This window comes from Schistocerca americana, unplaced genomic scaffold (assembly GCF_021461395.2).
Source record: "Schistocerca americana isolate TAMUIC-IGC-003095 unplaced genomic scaffold, iqSchAmer2.1 HiC_scaffold_910, whole genome shotgun sequence".
In the NCBI taxonomy this organism is placed as follows: Eukaryota; Metazoa; Arthropoda; class Insecta; order Orthoptera; family Acrididae; genus Schistocerca; species Schistocerca americana.
In genome coordinates, this window is record NW_025726687.1 from 1 (window position 1) to 16,638 (window position 16,638).

At 51.1% G+C, this 16,638-nt stretch overlaps 20 non-coding genes across 20 annotated transcripts; all 20 read left to right on the forward strand.

Moving 5' to 3' along the window:
• Positions 1-947: 947 nt before the first annotated feature.
• Positions 948-1,020, forward strand: Trnaa-ugc. Its single transcript has one exon. It is a non-coding gene; the product is annotated as a tRNA-Ala (tRNA).
• Positions 1,021-1,436: 416 nt separating this feature from the next.
• On the forward strand, positions 1,437-1,509 carry Trnaa-agc. The gene has a single exon. It is a non-coding gene; the product is annotated as a tRNA-Ala (tRNA).
• A 1,014-nt stretch (positions 1,510-2,523) lies between these two features.
• Trnaa-ugc lies at positions 2,524-2,596 on the forward strand. The gene has a single exon. It is a non-coding gene; the product is annotated as a tRNA-Ala (tRNA).
• Positions 2,597-3,012: 416 nt separating this feature from the next.
• On the forward strand, positions 3,013-3,085 carry Trnaa-agc. Its single transcript has one exon. It is a non-coding gene; the product is annotated as a tRNA-Ala (tRNA).
• Positions 3,086-4,089: 1,004 nt separating this feature from the next.
• On the forward strand, positions 4,090-4,162 carry Trnaa-ugc. The gene has a single exon. It is a non-coding gene; the product is annotated as a tRNA-Ala (tRNA).
• Positions 4,163-4,578: 416 nt separating this feature from the next.
• Positions 4,579-4,651, forward strand: Trnaa-agc. The gene has a single exon. It is a non-coding gene; the product is annotated as a tRNA-Ala (tRNA).
• Positions 4,652-5,667: 1,016 nt separating this feature from the next.
• On the forward strand, positions 5,668-5,740 carry Trnaa-ugc. The gene has a single exon. It is a non-coding gene; the product is annotated as a tRNA-Ala (tRNA).
• A 416-nt stretch (positions 5,741-6,156) lies between these two features.
• Trnaa-agc lies at positions 6,157-6,229 on the forward strand. Its single transcript has one exon. It is a non-coding gene; the product is annotated as a tRNA-Ala (tRNA).
• A 1,006-nt stretch (positions 6,230-7,235) lies between these two features.
• Trnaa-ugc lies at positions 7,236-7,308 on the forward strand. Its single transcript has one exon. It is a non-coding gene; the product is annotated as a tRNA-Ala (tRNA).
• Positions 7,309-7,724: 416 nt separating this feature from the next.
• Positions 7,725-7,797, forward strand: Trnaa-agc. The gene has a single exon. It is a non-coding gene; the product is annotated as a tRNA-Ala (tRNA).
• A 1,013-nt stretch (positions 7,798-8,810) lies between these two features.
• Positions 8,811-8,883, forward strand: Trnaa-ugc. Its single transcript has one exon. It is a non-coding gene; the product is annotated as a tRNA-Ala (tRNA).
• Positions 8,884-9,299: 416 nt separating this feature from the next.
• Trnaa-agc lies at positions 9,300-9,372 on the forward strand. The gene has a single exon. It is a non-coding gene; the product is annotated as a tRNA-Ala (tRNA).
• Positions 9,373-10,385: 1,013 nt separating this feature from the next.
• Trnaa-ugc lies at positions 10,386-10,458 on the forward strand. The gene has a single exon. It is a non-coding gene; the product is annotated as a tRNA-Ala (tRNA).
• A 416-nt stretch (positions 10,459-10,874) lies between these two features.
• Trnaa-agc lies at positions 10,875-10,947 on the forward strand. Its single transcript has one exon. It is a non-coding gene; the product is annotated as a tRNA-Ala (tRNA).
• Positions 10,948-11,949: 1,002 nt separating this feature from the next.
• Trnaa-ugc lies at positions 11,950-12,022 on the forward strand. The gene has a single exon. It is a non-coding gene; the product is annotated as a tRNA-Ala (tRNA).
• A 416-nt stretch (positions 12,023-12,438) lies between these two features.
• On the forward strand, positions 12,439-12,511 carry Trnaa-agc. The gene has a single exon. It is a non-coding gene; the product is annotated as a tRNA-Ala (tRNA).
• Positions 12,512-13,524: 1,013 nt separating this feature from the next.
• Trnaa-ugc lies at positions 13,525-13,597 on the forward strand. The gene has a single exon. It is a non-coding gene; the product is annotated as a tRNA-Ala (tRNA).
• Positions 13,598-14,013: 416 nt separating this feature from the next.
• Trnaa-agc lies at positions 14,014-14,086 on the forward strand. The gene has a single exon. It is a non-coding gene; the product is annotated as a tRNA-Ala (tRNA).
• Positions 14,087-15,088: 1,002 nt separating this feature from the next.
• Trnaa-ugc lies at positions 15,089-15,161 on the forward strand. The gene has a single exon. It is a non-coding gene; the product is annotated as a tRNA-Ala (tRNA).
• Positions 15,162-15,577: 416 nt separating this feature from the next.
• On the forward strand, positions 15,578-15,650 carry Trnaa-agc. The gene has a single exon. It is a non-coding gene; the product is annotated as a tRNA-Ala (tRNA).
• Positions 15,651-16,638: the final 988 nt, after the last annotated feature.

The window sequence follows — 16,638 nt, forward strand, 5'->3', positions numbered from 1 at the left end:
TGTCAAGGCAGATACGAGCCAACGATTAGCAGCCACAATTGGCAAGCGTGCTGTAATGCGCACGGAGCACCCTCCTCCCACCACTACACTTAATTTAGAAACAGTACAAGTGTTCCCATAAGATTCTCAAACCTATGTCGCAAAGATCAGCCTTGCGCCGAATTCACAAAAATCCCACTGCACATTCCATTTCTTGACGTGCAGTCGGCTGCTACTGGTGTTGCTAGTTGTGACTGCTGATGACAGATGCCGTAGCAATCAATTCATGGAGTGAGTTGTATGTTTTGCGATACTCTGTCTCTGACAAGCAAGCAGAGGTGACATAGGCGCGAACACAGGAAGCTTGCAGCCCCTCGCTGCCTGCAGACACCGAACAGCCACACTAGGAGGGCGGCCTAAGTCGTCGGCGAAATGTGCTCATTCGCTTGTGTGCGACGTCAAGCTCTAAATAAGGCTGTCACTAGCGTGAGCGTTGCGTGAGCGTCGTGTAAAGTCGGAAAGTCGTCTGCGTGGGTGAGTGCCATGTTTGGGGAGCGTTTCGTAGTTTGCGCAGTGCAATGGAGACGCGGAAAGTTGTTGTGCCCAGTCTTTTGCAGTTGGACGACAAGAGTGGTACACAGTAGTAAAGTGCGAGGCAGTGAGTTGGCATGAACAGTCGAGTGCACAATGGGTCTTCAGATGTGCTTGTTACCTCAGGTGCTGTGTGATTGTCGACATGGAGTGAAAACGGAGCAACTTGTGACTGTCCCTTCAATTTAAGACGTTAAAAACGGACGGAATTTGCAGTCGTAATACCAGAGCATCGAAACTACTTGGAACTCTTGCGTATGTGAACGTGTCCGCGCCTTTGTACTCTGGTCCCTTCACCCCTGCAAACCAACCAACCATCGCGTCCGTGCACATGAGAGTAGCAAAGAACGGAGAACAGCGCAGCTTGGTTGTGCTTGGGGGGCGTAGCTCAGTTGGTAGAGCGTTCGCTTTGCATGTGAAAGGTCCCGGGTTCAAGCCCCGGCGCCTCCATGTTTTGTGGTCAGTGCGTGGTAAGTGTTGGTCGCGGCGAGCCTAAAGGCACGCAAGATGTTGCAAAGCCAGCGTCACAGACTCGTATACTGACGTAAGGAGAGCAAGACGTAAATGTGAGGACCGGCTGTTGTCGAGGTGTCATCGAGTGCAAATCTGCCTTAGGTATAACGGCCTAACCTCAATGAAGTCTAGAGAGTGGACAACACGTTCGTCTACCTCAGAGCGTTGGCCGAACGCTATTTTCGACGTCGTGCGTGCCACTTTGATTTTGGCCAACTACGATTCGATACAGAATGCAGGAAACCTGAAAGACACCCTCACGGACACATTGAGAGTAGTGTTTGTCAGCGGAATAATGGGAGTGCAAGGGTCTGTGTCATTGATATGGCTGTATGTAGCGCAGTTCGTCAGCAGGGGGCGTAGCTCAGATGGTAGAGCGCTCGCTTAGCATGCGAGAGGTACTGGGATCGATACCCAGCGCCTCCAGAATTTTTAACACACCAACATGCGCACACTGCCATGCAAGTGGAATATATCACAGCCAGAAAATGTGTCAAGGCAGATACGAGCCAACGATTAGCAGCCACAATTGGCAAGCGTGCTGTAATGCGCACGGAGCACCCTCCTCCCACCACTACACTTAATTTAGAAACAGTACAAGTGTTCCCATAAGATTCTCAAACCTATGTCGCAAAGATCAGCCTTGCGCCGAATTCACAAAAATCCCACTGCACATTCCATTTCTTGACGTGCAGTCGGCTGCTACTGGTGTTGCTAGTTGTGACTGCTGATGACAGATGCCGTAGCAATCAATTCATGGAGTGAGTTGTATGTTTTGCGATACTCTGTCTCTGACAAGCAAGCAGAGGTGACATAGGCGCGAACACAGGAAGCTTGCAGCCCCTCGCTGCCTGCAGACACCGAACAGCCACACTAGGAGGGCGGCCTAAGTCGTCGGCGAAATGTGCTCATTCGCTTGTGTGCGACGTCAAGCTCTAAATAAGGCTGTCACTAGCGTGAGCGTTGCGTGAGCGTCGTGTAAAGTCGGAAAAGTCGTCTGCGTGGGTGAGTGCCATGTTTGGGGAGCGTTTCGTAGTTTGCGCAGTGCAATGGAGACGCGGAAAGTTGTTGTGGCCCAGTCTTTTGCAGTTGGACGACAAGAGTGGTACACAGTAGTAAAGTGCGAGGCAGTGAGTTGGCATGAACAGTCGAGTGCACAATGGGTCTTCAGATGTGCTTGTTACCTCAGGTGCTGTGTGATTGTCGACATGGAGTGAAAACGGAGCAACTTGTGACTGTCCCTTCAATTTAAGACGTTAAAAACGGACGGAAATTTGCAGTCGTAATACCAGAGCATCGAAACTACTTGGAACTCTTGCGTATGTGAACGTGTCCGCGCCTTTGTACTCTGGTCCCTTCACCCCTGCAAACCAACCAACCATCGCGTCCGTGCACATGAGAGTAGCAAAGAACGGAGAACAGCGCAGCTTGGTTGTGCTTGGGGGCGTAGCTCAGTTGGTAGAGCGTTCGCTTTGCATGTGAAAGGTCCCGGGTTCAAGCCCCGGCGCCTCCATGTTTTGTGGTCAGTGCGTGGTAAGTGTTGGTCGCGGCGAGCCTAAAGGCACGCAAGATGTTGCAAAGCCAGCGTCACAGACTCGTATACTGACGTAAGGAGAGCAAGACGTAAATGTGAGGACCGGCTGTTGTCGAGGTGTCATCGAGTGCAAATCTGCCTTAGGTATAACGGCCTAACCTCAATGAAGTCTAGAGAGTGGACAACACGTTCGTCTACCTCAGAGCGTTGGCCGAACGCTATTTTCGACGTCGTGCGTGCCACTTTGATTTTGGCCAACTACGATTCGATACAGAATGCAGGAAACCTGAAAGACACCCTCACGGACACATTGAGAGTAGTGTTTGTCAGCGGAATAATGGGAGTGCAAGGGTCTGTGTCATTGATATGGCTGTATGTAGCGCAGTTCGTCAGCAGGGGGCGTAGCTCAGATGGTAGAGCGCTCGCTTAGCATGCGAGAGGTACTGGGATCGATACCCAGCGCCTCCAGAATTTTTAACACACCAACATGCGCACACTGCCATGCAAGTGGAATATATCACAGCCAGAAAATGTGTCAAGGCAGATACGAGCCAACGATTAGCAGCCACAATTGGCAAGCGTGCTGTAATGCGCACGGAGCACCCTCCTCCCACCACTACACTTAATTTAGAAACAGTACAAGTGTTCCCATAAGATTCTCAAACCTATGTCGCAAAGATCAGCCTTGCGCCGAATTCACAAAAATCCCACTGCACATTCCATTTCTTGACGTGCAGTCGGCTGCTACTGGTGTTGCTAGTTGTGACTGCTGATGACAGATGCCGTAGCAATCAATTCATGGAGTGAGTTGTATGTTTTGCGATACTCTGTCTCTGACAAGCAAGCAGAGGTGACATAGGCGCGAACACAGGAAGCTTGCAGCCCCTCGCTGCCTGCAGACACCGAACAGCCACACTAGGAGGGCGGCCTAAGTCGTCGGCGAAATGTGCTCATTCGCTTGTGTGCGACGTCAAGCTCTAAATAAGGCTGTCACTAGCGTGAGCGTTGCGTGAGCGTCGTGTAAAGTCGTCTGCGTGGGTGAGTGCCATGTTTGGGGAGCGTTTCGTAGTTTGCGCAGTGCAATGGAGACGCGGAAAGTTGTTGTGGCCCAGTCTTTTGCAGTTGGACGACAAGAGTGGTACACAGTAGTAAAGTGCGAGGCAGTGAGTTGGCATGAACAGTCGAGTGCACAATGGGTCTTCAGATGTGCTTGTTACCTCAGGTGCTGTGTGATTGTCGACATGGAGTGAAAACGGAGCAACTTGTGACTGTCCCTTCAATTTAAGACGTTAAAAACGGACGGAATTTGCAGTCGTAATACCAGAGCATCGAAACTACTTGGAACTCTTGCGTATGTGAACGTGTCCGCGCCTTTGTACTCTGGTCCCTTCACCCCTGCAAACCAACCAACCATCGCGTCCGTGCACATGAGAGTAGCAAAGAACGGAGAACAGCGCAGCTTGGTTGTGCTTGGGGGCGTAGCTCAGTTGGTAGAGCGTTCGCTTTGCATGTGAAAGGTCCCGGGTTCAAGCCCCGGCGCCTCCATGTTTTGTGGTCAGTGCGTGGTAAGTGTTGGTCGCGGCGAGCCTAAAGGCACGCAAGATGTTGCAAAGCCAGCGTCACAGACTCGTATACTGACGTAAGGAGAGCAAGACGTAAATGTGAGGACCGGCTGTTGTCGAGGTGTCATCGAGTGCAAATCTGCCTTAGGTATAACGGCCTAACCTCAATGAAGTCTAGAGAGTGGACAACACGTTCGTCTACCTCAGAGCGTTGGCCGAACGCTATTTTCGACGTCGTGCGTGCCACTTTGATTTTGGCCAACTACGATTCGATACAGAATGCAGGAAACCTGAAAGACACCCTCACGGACACATTGAGAGTAGTGTTTGTCAGCGGAATAATGGGAGTGCAAGGGTCTGTGTCATTGATATGGCTGTATGTAGCGCAGTTCGTCAGCAGGGGGCGTAGCTCAGATGGTAGAGCGCTCGCTTAGCATGCGAGAGGTACTGGGATCGATACCCAGCGCCTCCAGAATTTTTAACACACCAACATGCGCACACTGCCATGCAAGTGGAATATATCACAGCCAGAAAATGTGTCAAGGCAGATACGAGCCAACGATTAGCAGCCACAATTGGCAAGCGTGCTGTAATGCGCACGGAGCACCCTCCTCCCACCACTACACTTAATTTAGAAACAGTACAAGTGTTCCCATAAGATTCTCAAACCTATGTCGCAAAGATCAGCCTTGCGCCGAATTCACAAAAATCCCCACTGCACATTCCATTTCTTGACGTGCAGTCGGCTGCTACTGGGTGTTGCTAGTTGTGACTGCTGATGACAGATGCCGTAGCAATCAATTCATGGAGTGAGTTGTATGTTTTGCGATACTCTGTCTCTGACAAGCAAGCAGAGGTGACATAGGCGCGAACACAGGAAGCTTGCAGCCCCTCGCTGCCTGCAGACACCGAACAGCCACACTAGGAGGGCGGCCTAAGTCGTCGGCGAAATGTGCTCATTCGCTTGTGTGCGACGTCAAGCTCTAAATAAGGCTGTCACTAGCGTGAGCGTTGCGTGAGCGTCGTGTAAAGTCGGAAAAGTCGTCTGCGTGGGTGAGTGCCATGTTTGGGGAGCGTTTCGTAGTTTGCGCAGTGCAATGGAGACGCGGAAAGTTGTTGTGGCCCAGTCTTTTGCAGTTGGACGACAAGAGTGGTACACAGTAGTAAAGTGCGAGGCAGTGAGTTGGCATGAACAGTCGAGTGCACAATGGGTCTTCAGATGTGCTTGTTACCTCAGGTGCTGTGTGATTGTCGACATGGAGTGGAAAACGGAGCAACTTGTGACTGTCCCTTCAATTTAAGACGTTAAAAACGGACGGAATTTGCAGTCGTAATACCAGAGCATCGAAACTACTTGGAACTCTTGCGTATGTGAACGTGTCCGCGCCTTTGTACTCTGGTCCCTTCACCCCTGCAAACCAACCAACCATCGCGTCCGTGCACATGAGAGTAGCAAAGAACGGAGAACAGCGCAGCTTGGTTGTGCTTGGGGGCGTAGCTCAGTTGGTAGAGCGTTCGCTTTGCATGTGAAAGGTCCCGGGTTCAAGCCCCGGCGCCTCCATGTTTTGTGGTCAGTGCGTGGTAAGTGTTGGTCGCGGCGAGCCTAAAGGCACGCAAGATGTTGCAAAGCCAGCGTCACAGACTCGTATACTGACGTAAGGAGAGCAAGACGTAAATGTGAGGACCGGCTGTTGTCGAGGTGTCATCGAGTGCAAATCTGCCTTAGGTATAACGGCCTAACCTCAATGAAGTCTAGAGAGTGGACAACACGTTCGTCTACCTCAGAGCGTTGGCCGAACGCTATTTTCGACGTCGTGCGTGCCACTTTGATTTTGGCCAACTACGATTCGATACAGAATGCAGGAAACCTGAAAGACACCCTCACGGACACATTGAGAGTAGTGTTTGTCAGCGGAATAATGGGAGTGCAAGGGTCTGTGTCATTGATATGGCTGTATGTAGCGCAGTTCGTCAGCAGGGGGCGTAGCTCAGATGGTAGAGCGCTCGCTTAGCATGCGAGAGGTACTGGGATCGATACCCAGCGCCTCCAGAATTTTTAACACACCAACATGCGCACACTGCCATGCAAGTGGAATATATCACAGCCAGAAAATGTGTCAAGGCAGATACGAGCCAACGATTAGCAGCCACAATTGGCAAGCGTGCTGTAATGCGCACGGAGCACCCCTCCTCCCACCCACTACACTTAATTTAGAAACAGTACAAGTGTTCCCATAAGATTCTCAAACCTATGTCGCAAAGATCAGCCTTGCGCCGAATTCACAAAAATCCCACTGCACATTCCATTTCTTGACGTGCAGTCGGCTGCTACTGGTGTTGCTAGTTGTGACTGCTGATGACAGATGCCGTAGCAATCAATTCATGGAGTGAGTTGTATGTTTTGCGATACTCTGTCTCTGACAAGCAAGCAGAGGTGACATAGGCGCGAACACAGGAAGCTTGCAGCCCCTCGCTGCCTGCAGACACCGAACAGCCACACTAGGAGGGCGGCCTAAGTCGTCGGCGAAATGTGCTCATTCGCTTGTGTGCGACGTCAAGCTCTAAATAAGGCTGTCACTAGCGTGAGCGTTGCGTGAGCGTCGTGTAAAGTCGTCTGCGTGGGTGAGTGCCATGTTTGGGGAGCGTTTCGTAGTTTGCGCAGTGCAATGGAGACGCGGAAAGTTGTTGTGGCCCAGTCTTTTGCAGTTGGACGACAAGAGTGGTACACAGTAGTAAAGTGCGAGGCAGTGAGTTGGCATGAACAGTCGAGTGCACAATGGGTCTTCAGATGTGCTTGTTACCTCAGGTGCTGTGTGATTGTCGACATGGAGTGAAAACGGAGCAACTTGTGACTGTCCCTTCAATTTAAGACGTTAAAAACGGACGGAATTTGCAGTCGTAATACCAGAGCATCGAAACTACTTGGAACTCTTGCGTATGTGAACGTGTCCGCGCCTTTGTACTCTGGTCCCTTCACCCCTGCAAACCAACCAACCATCGCGTCCGTGCACATGAGAGTAGCAAAGAACGGAGAACAGCGCAGCTTGGTTGTGCTTGGGGGCGTAGCTCAGTTGGTAGAGCGTTCGCTTTGCATGTGAAAGGTCCCGGGTTCAAGCCCCGGCGCCTCCATGTTTTGTGGTCAGTGCGTGGTAAGTGTTGGTCGCGGCGAGCCTAAAGGCACGCAAGATGTTGCAAAGCCAGCGTCACAGACTCGTATACTGACGTAAGGAGAGCAAGACGTAAATGTGAGGACCGGCTGTTGTCGAGGTGTCATCGAGTGCAAATCTGCCTTAGGTATAACGGCCTAACCTCAATGAAGTCTAGAGAGTGGACAACACGTTCGTCTACCTCAGAGCGTTGGCCGAACGCTATTTTCGACGTCGTGCGTGCCACTTTGATTTTGGCCAACTACGATTCGATACAGAATGCAGGAAACCTGAAAGACACCCTCACGGACACATTGAGAGTAGTGTTTGTCAGCGGAATAATGGGAGTGCAAGGGTCTGTGTCATTGATATGGCTGTATGTAGCGCAGTTCGTCAGCAGGGGGCGTAGCTCAGATGGTAGAGCGCTCGCTTAGCATGCGAGAGGTACTGGGATCGATACCCAGCGCCTCCAGAATTTTTAACACACCAACATGCGCACACTGCCATGCAAGTGGAATATATCACAGCCAGAAAATGTGTCAAGGCAGATACGAGCCAACGATTAGCAGCCACAATTGGCAAGCGTGCTGTAATGCGCACGGAGCACCCTCCTCCCACCACTACACTTAATTTAGAAACAGTACAAGTGTTCCCATAAGATTCTCAAACCTATGTCGCAAAGATCAGCCTTGCGCCGAATTCACAAAAATCCCACTGCACATTCCATTTCTTGACGTGCAGTCGGCTGCTACTGGTGTTGCTAGTTGTGACTGCTGATGACAGATGCCGTAGCAATCAATTCATGGAGTGAGTTGTATGTTTTGCGATACTCTGTCTCTGACAAGCAAGCAGAGGTGACATAGGCGCGAACACAGGAAGCTTGCAGCCCCTCGCTGCCTGCAGACACCGAACAGCCACACTAGGAGGGCGGCCTAAGTCGTCGGCGAAATGTGCTCATTCGCTTGTGTGCGACGTCAAGCTCTAAATAAGGCTGTCACTAGCGTGAGCGTTGCGTGAGCGTCGTGTAAAGTCGGAAAAGTCGTCTGCGTGGGTGAGTGCCATGTTTGGGGAGCGTTTCGTAGTTTGCGCAGTGCAATGGAGACGCGGAAAGTTGTTGTGGCCCAGTCTTTTGCAGTTGGACGACAAGAGTGGTACACAGTAGTAAAGTGCGAGGCAGTGAGTTGGCATGAACAGTCGAGTGCACAATGGGTCTTCAGATGTGCTTGTTACCTCAGGTGCTGTGTGATTGTCGACATGGAGTGAAAACGGAGCAACTTGTGACTGTCCCTTCAATTTAAGACGTTAAAAACGGACGGAATTTGCAGTCGTAATACCAGAGCATCGAAACTACTTGGAACTCTTGCGTATGTGAACGTGTCCGCGCCTTTGTACTCTGTTCCCTTCACCCCTGCAAACCAACCAACCATCGCGTCCGTGCACATGAGAGTAGCAAAGAACGGAGAACAGCGCAGCTTGGTTGTGCTTGGGGGCGTAGCTCAGTTGGTAGAGCGTTCGCTTTGCATGTGAAAGGTCCCGGGTTCAAGCCCCGGCGCCTCCATGTTTTGTGGTCAGTGCGTGGTAAGTGTTGGTCGCGGCGAGCCTAAAGGCACGCAAGATGTTGCAAAGCCAGCGTCACAGACTCGTATACTGACGTAAGGAGAGCAAGACGTAAATGTGAGGACCGGCTGTTGTCGAGGTGTCATCGAGTGCAAATCTGCCTTAGGTATAACGGCCTAACCTCAATGAAGTCTAGAGAGTGGACAACACGTTCGTCTACCTCAGAGCGTTGGCCGAACGCTATTTTCGACGTCGTGCGTGCCACTTTGATTTTGGCCAACTACGATTCGATACAGAATGCAGGAAACCTGAAAGACACCCTCACGGACACATTGAGAGTAGTGTTTGTCAGCGGAATAATGGGAGTGCAAGGGTCTGTGTCATTGATATGGCTGTATGTAGCGCAGTTCGTCAGCAGGGGGCGTAGCTCAGATGGTAGAGCGCTCGCTTAGCATGCGAGAGGTACTGGGATCGATACCCAGCGCCTCCAGAATTTTTAACACACCAACATGCGCACACTGCCATGCAAGTGGAATATATCACAGCCAGAAAATGTGTCAAGGCAGATACGAGCCAACGATTAGCAGCCACAATTGGCAAGCGTGCTGTAATGCGCACGGAGCACCCTCCTCCCACCACTACACTTAATTTAGAAACAGTACAAGTGTTCCCATAAGATTCTCAAACCTATGTCGCAAAGATCAGCCTTGCGCCGAATTCACAAAAATCCCACTGCACATTCCATTTCTTGACGTGCAGTCGGCTGCTACTGGTGTTGCTAGTTGTGACTGCTGATGACAGATGCCGTAGCAATCAATTCATGGAGTGAGTTGTATGTTTTGCGATACTCTGTCTCTGACAAGCAAGCAGAGGTGACATAGGCGCGAACACAGGAAGCTTGCAGCCCCTCGCTGCCTGCAGACACCGAACAGCCACACTAGGAGGGCGGCCTAAGTCGTCGGCGAAATGTGCTCATTCGCTTGTGTGCGACGTCAAGCTCTAAATAAGGCTGTCACTAGCGTGAGCGTTGCGTGAGCGTCGTGTAAAGTCGGAAAAGTCGTCTGCGTGGGTGAGTGCCATGTTTGGGGAGCGTTTCGTAGTTTGCGCAGTGCAATGGAGACGCGGAAAGTTGTTGTGGCCCAGTCTTTTGCAGTTGGACGACAAGAGTGGTACACAGTAGTAAAGTGCGAGGCAGTGAGTTGGCATGAACAGTCGAGTGCACAATGGGTCTTCAGATGTGCTTGTTACCTCAGGTGCTGTGTGATTGTCGACATGGAGTGAAAACGGAGCAACTTGTGACTGTCCCTTCAATTTAAGACGTTAAAAACGGACGGAATTTGCAGTCGTAATACCAGAGCATCGAAACTACTTGGAACTCTTGCGTATGTGAACGTGTCCGCGCCTTTGTACTCTGGTCCCTTCACCCCTGCAAACCAACCAACCATCGCGTCCGTGCACATGAGAGTAGCAAAGAACGGAGAACAGCGCAGCTTGGTTGTGCTTGGGGGCGTAGCTCAGTTGGTAGAGCGTTCGCTTTGCATGTGAAAGGTCCCGGGTTCAAGCCCCGGCGCCTCCATGTTTTGTGGTCAGTGCGTGGTAAGTGTTGGTCGCGGCGAGCCTAAAGGCACGCAAGATGTTGCAAAGCCAGCGTCACAGACTCGTATACTGACGTAAGGAGAGCAAGACGTAAATGTGAGGACCGGCTGTTGTCGAGGTGTCATCGAGTGCAAATCTGCCTTAGGTATAACGGCCTAACCTCAATGAAGTCTAGAGAGTGGACAACACGTTCGTCTACCTCAGAGCGTTGGCCGAACGCTATTTTCGACGTCGTGCGTGCCACTTTGATTTTGGCCAACTACGATTCGATACAGAATGCAGGAAACCTGAAAGACACCCTCACGGACACATTGAGAGTAGTGTTTGTCAGCGGAATAATGGGAGTGCAAGGGTCTGTGTCATTGATATGGCTGTATGTAGCGCAGTTCGTCAGCAGGGGGCGTAGCTCAGATGGTAGAGCGCTCGCTTAGCATGCGAGAGGTACTGGGATCGATACCCAGCGCCTCCAGAATTTTTAACACACCAACATGCGCACACTGCCATGCAAGTGGAATATATCACAGCCAGAAAATGTGTCAAGGCAGATACGAGCCAACGATTAGCAGCCACAATTGGCAAGCGTGCTGTAATGCGCACGGAGCACCCTCCTCCCACCACTACACTTAATTTAGAAACAGTACAAGTGTTCCCATAAGATTCTCAAACCTATGTCGCAAAGATCAGCCTTGCGCCGAATTCACAAAAATCCCACTGCACATTCCATTTCTTGACGTGCAGTCGGCTGCTACTGGTGTTGCTAGTTGTGACTGCTGATGACAGATGCCGTAGCAATCAATTCATGGAGTGAGTTGTATGTTTTGCGATACTCTGTCTCTGACAAGCAAGCAGAGGTGACATAGGCGCGAACACAGGAAGCTTGCAGCCCCTCGCTGCCTGCAGACACCGAACAGCCACACTAGGAGGGCGGCCTAAGTCGTCGGCGAAATGTGCTCATTCGCTTGTGTGCGACGTCAAGCTCTAAATAAGGCTGTCACTAGCGTGAGCGTCGTGTAAAGTCGGAAAAGTCGTCTGCGTGGGTGAGTGCCATGTTTGGGGAGCGTTTCGTAGTTTGCGCAGTGCAATGGAGACGCGGAAAGTTGTTGTGGCCCAGTCTTTTGCAGTTGGACGACAAGAGTGGTACACAGTAGTAAAGTGCGAGGCAGTGAGTTGGCATGAACAGTCGAGTGCACAATGGGTCTTCAGATGTGCTTGTTACCTCAGGTGCTGTGTGATTGTCGACATGGAGTGAAAACGGAGCAACTTGTGACTGTCCCTTCAATTTAAGACGTTAAAAACGGACGGAATTTGCAGTCGTAATACCAGAGCATCGAAACTACTTGGAACTCTTGCGTATGTGAACGTGTCCGCGCCTTTGTACTCTGGTCCCTTCACCCCTGCAAACCAACCAACCATCGCGTCCGTGCACATGAGAGTAGCAAAGAACGGAGAACAGCGCAGCTTGGTTGTGCTTGGGGGCGTAGCTCAGTTGGTAGAGCGTTCGCTTTGCATGTGAAAGGTCCCGGGTTCAAGCCCCGGCGCCTCCATGTTTTGTGGTCAGTGCGTGGTAAGTGTTGGTCGCGGCGAGCCTAAAGGCACGCAAGATGTTGCAAAGCCAGCGTCACAGACTCGTATACTGACGTAAGGAGAGCAAGACGTAAATGTGAGGACCGGCTGTTGTCGAGGTGTCATCGAGTGCAAATCTGCCTTAGGTATAACGGCCTAACCTCAATGAAGTCTAGAGAGTGGACAACACGTTCGTCTACCTCAGAGCGTTGGCCGAACGCTATTTTCGACGTCGTGCGTGCCACTTTGATTTTGGCCAACTACGATTCGATACAGAATGCAGGAAACCTGAAAGACACCCTCACGGACACATTGAGAGTAGTGTTTGTCAGCGGAATAATGGGAGTGCAAGGGTCTGTGTCATTGATATGGCTGTATGTAGCGCAGTTCGTCAGCAGGGGGCGTAGCTCAGATGGTAGAGCGCTCGCTTAGCATGCGAGAGGTACTGGGATCGATACCCAGCGCCTCCAGAATTTTTAACACACCAACATGCGCACACTGCCATGCAAGTGGAATATATCACAGCCAGAAAATGTGTCAAGGCAGATACGAGCCAACGATTAGCAGCCACAATTGGCAAGCGTGCTGTAATGCGCACGGAGCACCCTCCTCCCACCACTACACTTAATTTAGAAACAGTACAAGTGTTCCCATAAGATTCTCAAACCTATGTCGCAAAGATCAGCCTTGCGCCGAATTCACAAAAATCCCACTGCACATTCCATTTCTTGACGTGCAGTCGGCTGCTACTGGTGTTGCTAGTTGTGACTGCTGATGACAGATGCCGTAGCAATCAATTCATGGAGTGAGTTGTATGTTTTGCGATACTCTGTCTCTGACAAGCAAGCAGAGGTGACATAGGCGCGAACACAGGAAGCTTGCAGCCCCTCGCTGCCTGCAGACACCGAACAGCCACACTAGGAGGGCGGCCTAAGTCGTCGGCGAAATGTGCTCATTCGCTTGTGTGCGACGTCAAGCTCTAAATAAGGCTGTCACTAGCGTGAGCGTTGCGTGAGCGTCGTGTAAAGTCGGAAAAGTCGTCTGCGTGGGTGAGTGCCATGTTTGGGGAGCGTTTCGTAGTTTGCGCAGTGCAATGGAGACGCGGAAAGTTGTTGTGGCCCAGTCTTTTGCAGTTGGACGACAAGAGTGGTACACAGTAGTAAAGTGCGAGGCAGTGAGTTGGCATGAACAGTCGAGTGCACAATGGGTCTTCAGATGTGCTTGTTACCTCAGGTGCTGTGTGATTGTCGACATGGAGTGAAAACGGAGCAACTTGTGACTGTCCCTTCAATTTAAGACGTTAAAAACGGACGGAATTTGCAGTCGTAATACCAGAGCATCGAAACTACTTGGAACTCTTGCGTATGTGAACGTGTCCGCGCCTTTGTACTCTGGTCCCTTCACCCCTGCAAACCAACCAACCATCGCGTCCGTGCACATGAGAGTAGCAAAGAACGGAGAACAGCGCAGCTTGGTTGTGCTTGGGGGCGTAGCTCAGTTGGTAGAGCGTTCGCTTTGCATGTGAAAGGTCCCGGGTTCAAGCCCCGGCGCCTCCATGTTTTGTGGTCAGTGCGTGGTAAGTGTTGGTCGCGGCGAGCCTAAAGGCACGCAAGATGTTGCAAAGCCAGCGTCACAGACTCGTATACTGACGTAAGGAGAGCAAGACGTAAATGTGAGGACCGGCTGTTGTCGAGGTGTCATCGAGTGCAAATCTGCCTTAGGTATAACGGCCTAACCTCAATGAAGTCTAGAGAGTGGACAACACGTTCGTCTACCTCAGAGCGTTGGCCGAACGCTATTTTCGACGTCGTGCGTGCCACTTTGATTTTGGCCAACTACGATTCGATACAGAATGCAGGAAACCTGAAAGACACCCTCACGGACACATTGAGAGTAGTGTTTGTCAGCGGAATAATGGGAGTGCAAGGGTCTGTGTCATTGATATGGCTGTATGTAGCGCAGTTCGTCAGCAGGGGGCGTAGCTCAGATGGTAGAGCGCTCGCTTAGCATGCGAGAGGTACTGGGATCGATACCCAGCGCCTCCAGAATTTTTAACACACCAACATGCGCACACTGCCATGCAAGTGGAATATATCACAGCCAGAAAATGTGTCAAGGCAGATACGAGCCAACGATTAGCAGCCACAATTGGCAAGCGTGCTGTAATGCGCACGGAGCACCCTCCTCCCACCACTACACTTAATTTAGAAACAGTACAAGTGTTCCCATAAGATTCTCAAACCTATGTCGCAAAGATCAGCCTTGCGCCGAATTCACAAAAATCCCACTGCACATTCCATTTCTTGACGTGCAGTCGGCTGCTACTGGTGTTGCTAGTTGTGACTGCTGATGACAGATGCCGTAGCAATCAATTCATGGAGTGAGTTGTATGTTTTGCGATACTCTGTCTCTGACAAGCAAGCAGAGGTGACATAGGCGCGAACACAGGAAGCTTGCAGCCCCTCGCTGCCTGCAGACACCGAACAGCCACACTAGGAGGGCGGCCTAAGTCGTCGGCGAAATGTGCTCATTCGCTTGTGTGCGACGTCAAGCTCTAAATAAGGCTGTCACTAGCGTGAGCGTCGTGTAAAGTCGGAAAAGTCGTCTGCGTGGGTGAGTGCCATGTTTGGGGAGCGTTTCGTAGTTTGCGCAGTGCAATGGAGACGCGGAAAGTTGTTGTGGCCCAGTCTTTTGCAGTTGGACGACAAGAGTGGTACACAGTAGTAAAGTGCGAGGCAGTGAGTTGGCATGAACAGTCGAGTGCACAATGGGTCTTCAGATGTGCTTGTTACCTCAGGTGCTGTGTGATTGTCGACATGGAGTGAAAACGGAGCAACTTGTGACTGTCCCTTCAATTTAAGACGTTAAAAACGGACGGAATTTGCAGTCGTAATACCAGAGCATCGAAACTACTTGGAACTCTTGCGTATGTGAACGTGTCCGCGCCTTTGTACTCTGGTCCCTTCACCCCTGCAAACCAACCAACCATCGCGTCCGTGCACATGAGAGTAGCAAAGAACGGAGAACAGCGCAGCTTGGTTGTGCTTGGGGGCGTAGCTCAGTTGGTAGAGCGTTCGCTTTGCATGTGAAAGGTCCCGGGTTCAAGCCCCGGCGCCTCCATGTTTTGTGGTCAGTGCGTGGTAAGTGTTGGTCGCGGCGAGCCTAAAGGCACGCAAGATGTTGCAAAGCCAGCGTCACAGACTCGTATACTGACGTAAGGAGAGCAAGACGTAAATGTGAGGACCGGCTGTTGTCGAGGTGTCATCGAGTGCAAATCTGCCTTAGGTATAACGGCCTAACCTCAATGAAGTCTAGAGAGTGGACAACACGTTCGTCTACCTCAGAGCGTTGGCCGAACGCTATTTTCGACGTCGTGCGTGCCACTTTGATTTTGGCCAACTACGATTCGATACAGAATGCAGGAAACCTGAAAGACACCCTCACGGACACATTGAGAGTAGTGTTTGTCAGCGGAATAATGGGAGTGCAAGGGTCTGTGTCATTGATATGGCTGTATGTAGCGCAGTTCGTCAGCAGGGGGCGTAGCTCAGATGGTAGAGCGCTCGCTTAGCATGCGAGAGGTACTGGGATCGATACCCAGCGCCTCCAGAATTTTTAACACACCAACATGCGCACACTGCCATGCAAGTGGAATATATCACAGCCAGAAAATGTGTCAAGGCAGATACGAGCCAACGATTAGCAGCCACAATTGGCAAGCGTGCTGTAATGCGCACGGAGCACCCTCCTCCCACCACTACACTTAATTTAGAAACAGTACAAGTGTTCCCATAAGATTCTCAAACCTATGTCGCAAAGATCAGCCTTGCGCCGAATTCACAAAAATCCCACTGCACATTCCATTTCTTGACGTGCAGTCGGCTGCTACTGGTGTTGCTAGTTGTGACTGCTGATGACAGATGCCGTAGCAATCAATTCATGGAGTGAGTTGTATGTTTTGCGATACTCTGTCTCTGACAAGCAAGCAGAGGTGACATAGGCGCGAACACAGGAAGCTTGCAGCCCCTCGCTGCCTGCAGACACCGAACAGCCACACTAGGAGGGCGGCCTAAGTCGTCGGCGAAATGTGCTCATTCGCTTGTGTGCGACGTCAAGCTCTAAATAAGGCTGTCACTAGCGTGAGCGTTGCGTGAGCGTCGTGTAAAGTCGGAAAAGTCGTCTGCGTGGGTGAGTGCCATGTTTGGGGAGCGTTTCGTAGTTTGCGCAGTGCAATGGAGACGCGGAAAGTTGTTGTGGCCCAGTCTTTTGCAGTTGGACGACAAGAGTGGTACACAGTAGTAAAGTGCGAGGCAGTGAGTTGGCATGAACAGTCGAGTGCACAATGGGTCTTCAGATGTGCTTGTTACCTCAGGTGCTGTGTGATTGTCGACATGGAGTGAAAACGGAGCAACTTGTGACTGTCCCTTCAATTTAAGACGTTAAAAACGGACGGAATTTGCAGTCGTAATACCAGAGCATCGAAACTACTTGGAACTCTTGCGTATGTGAACGTGTCCGCGCCTTTGTACTCTGGTCCCTTCACCCCTGCAAACCAACCAACCATCGCGTCCGTGCACATGAGAGTAGCAAAGAACGG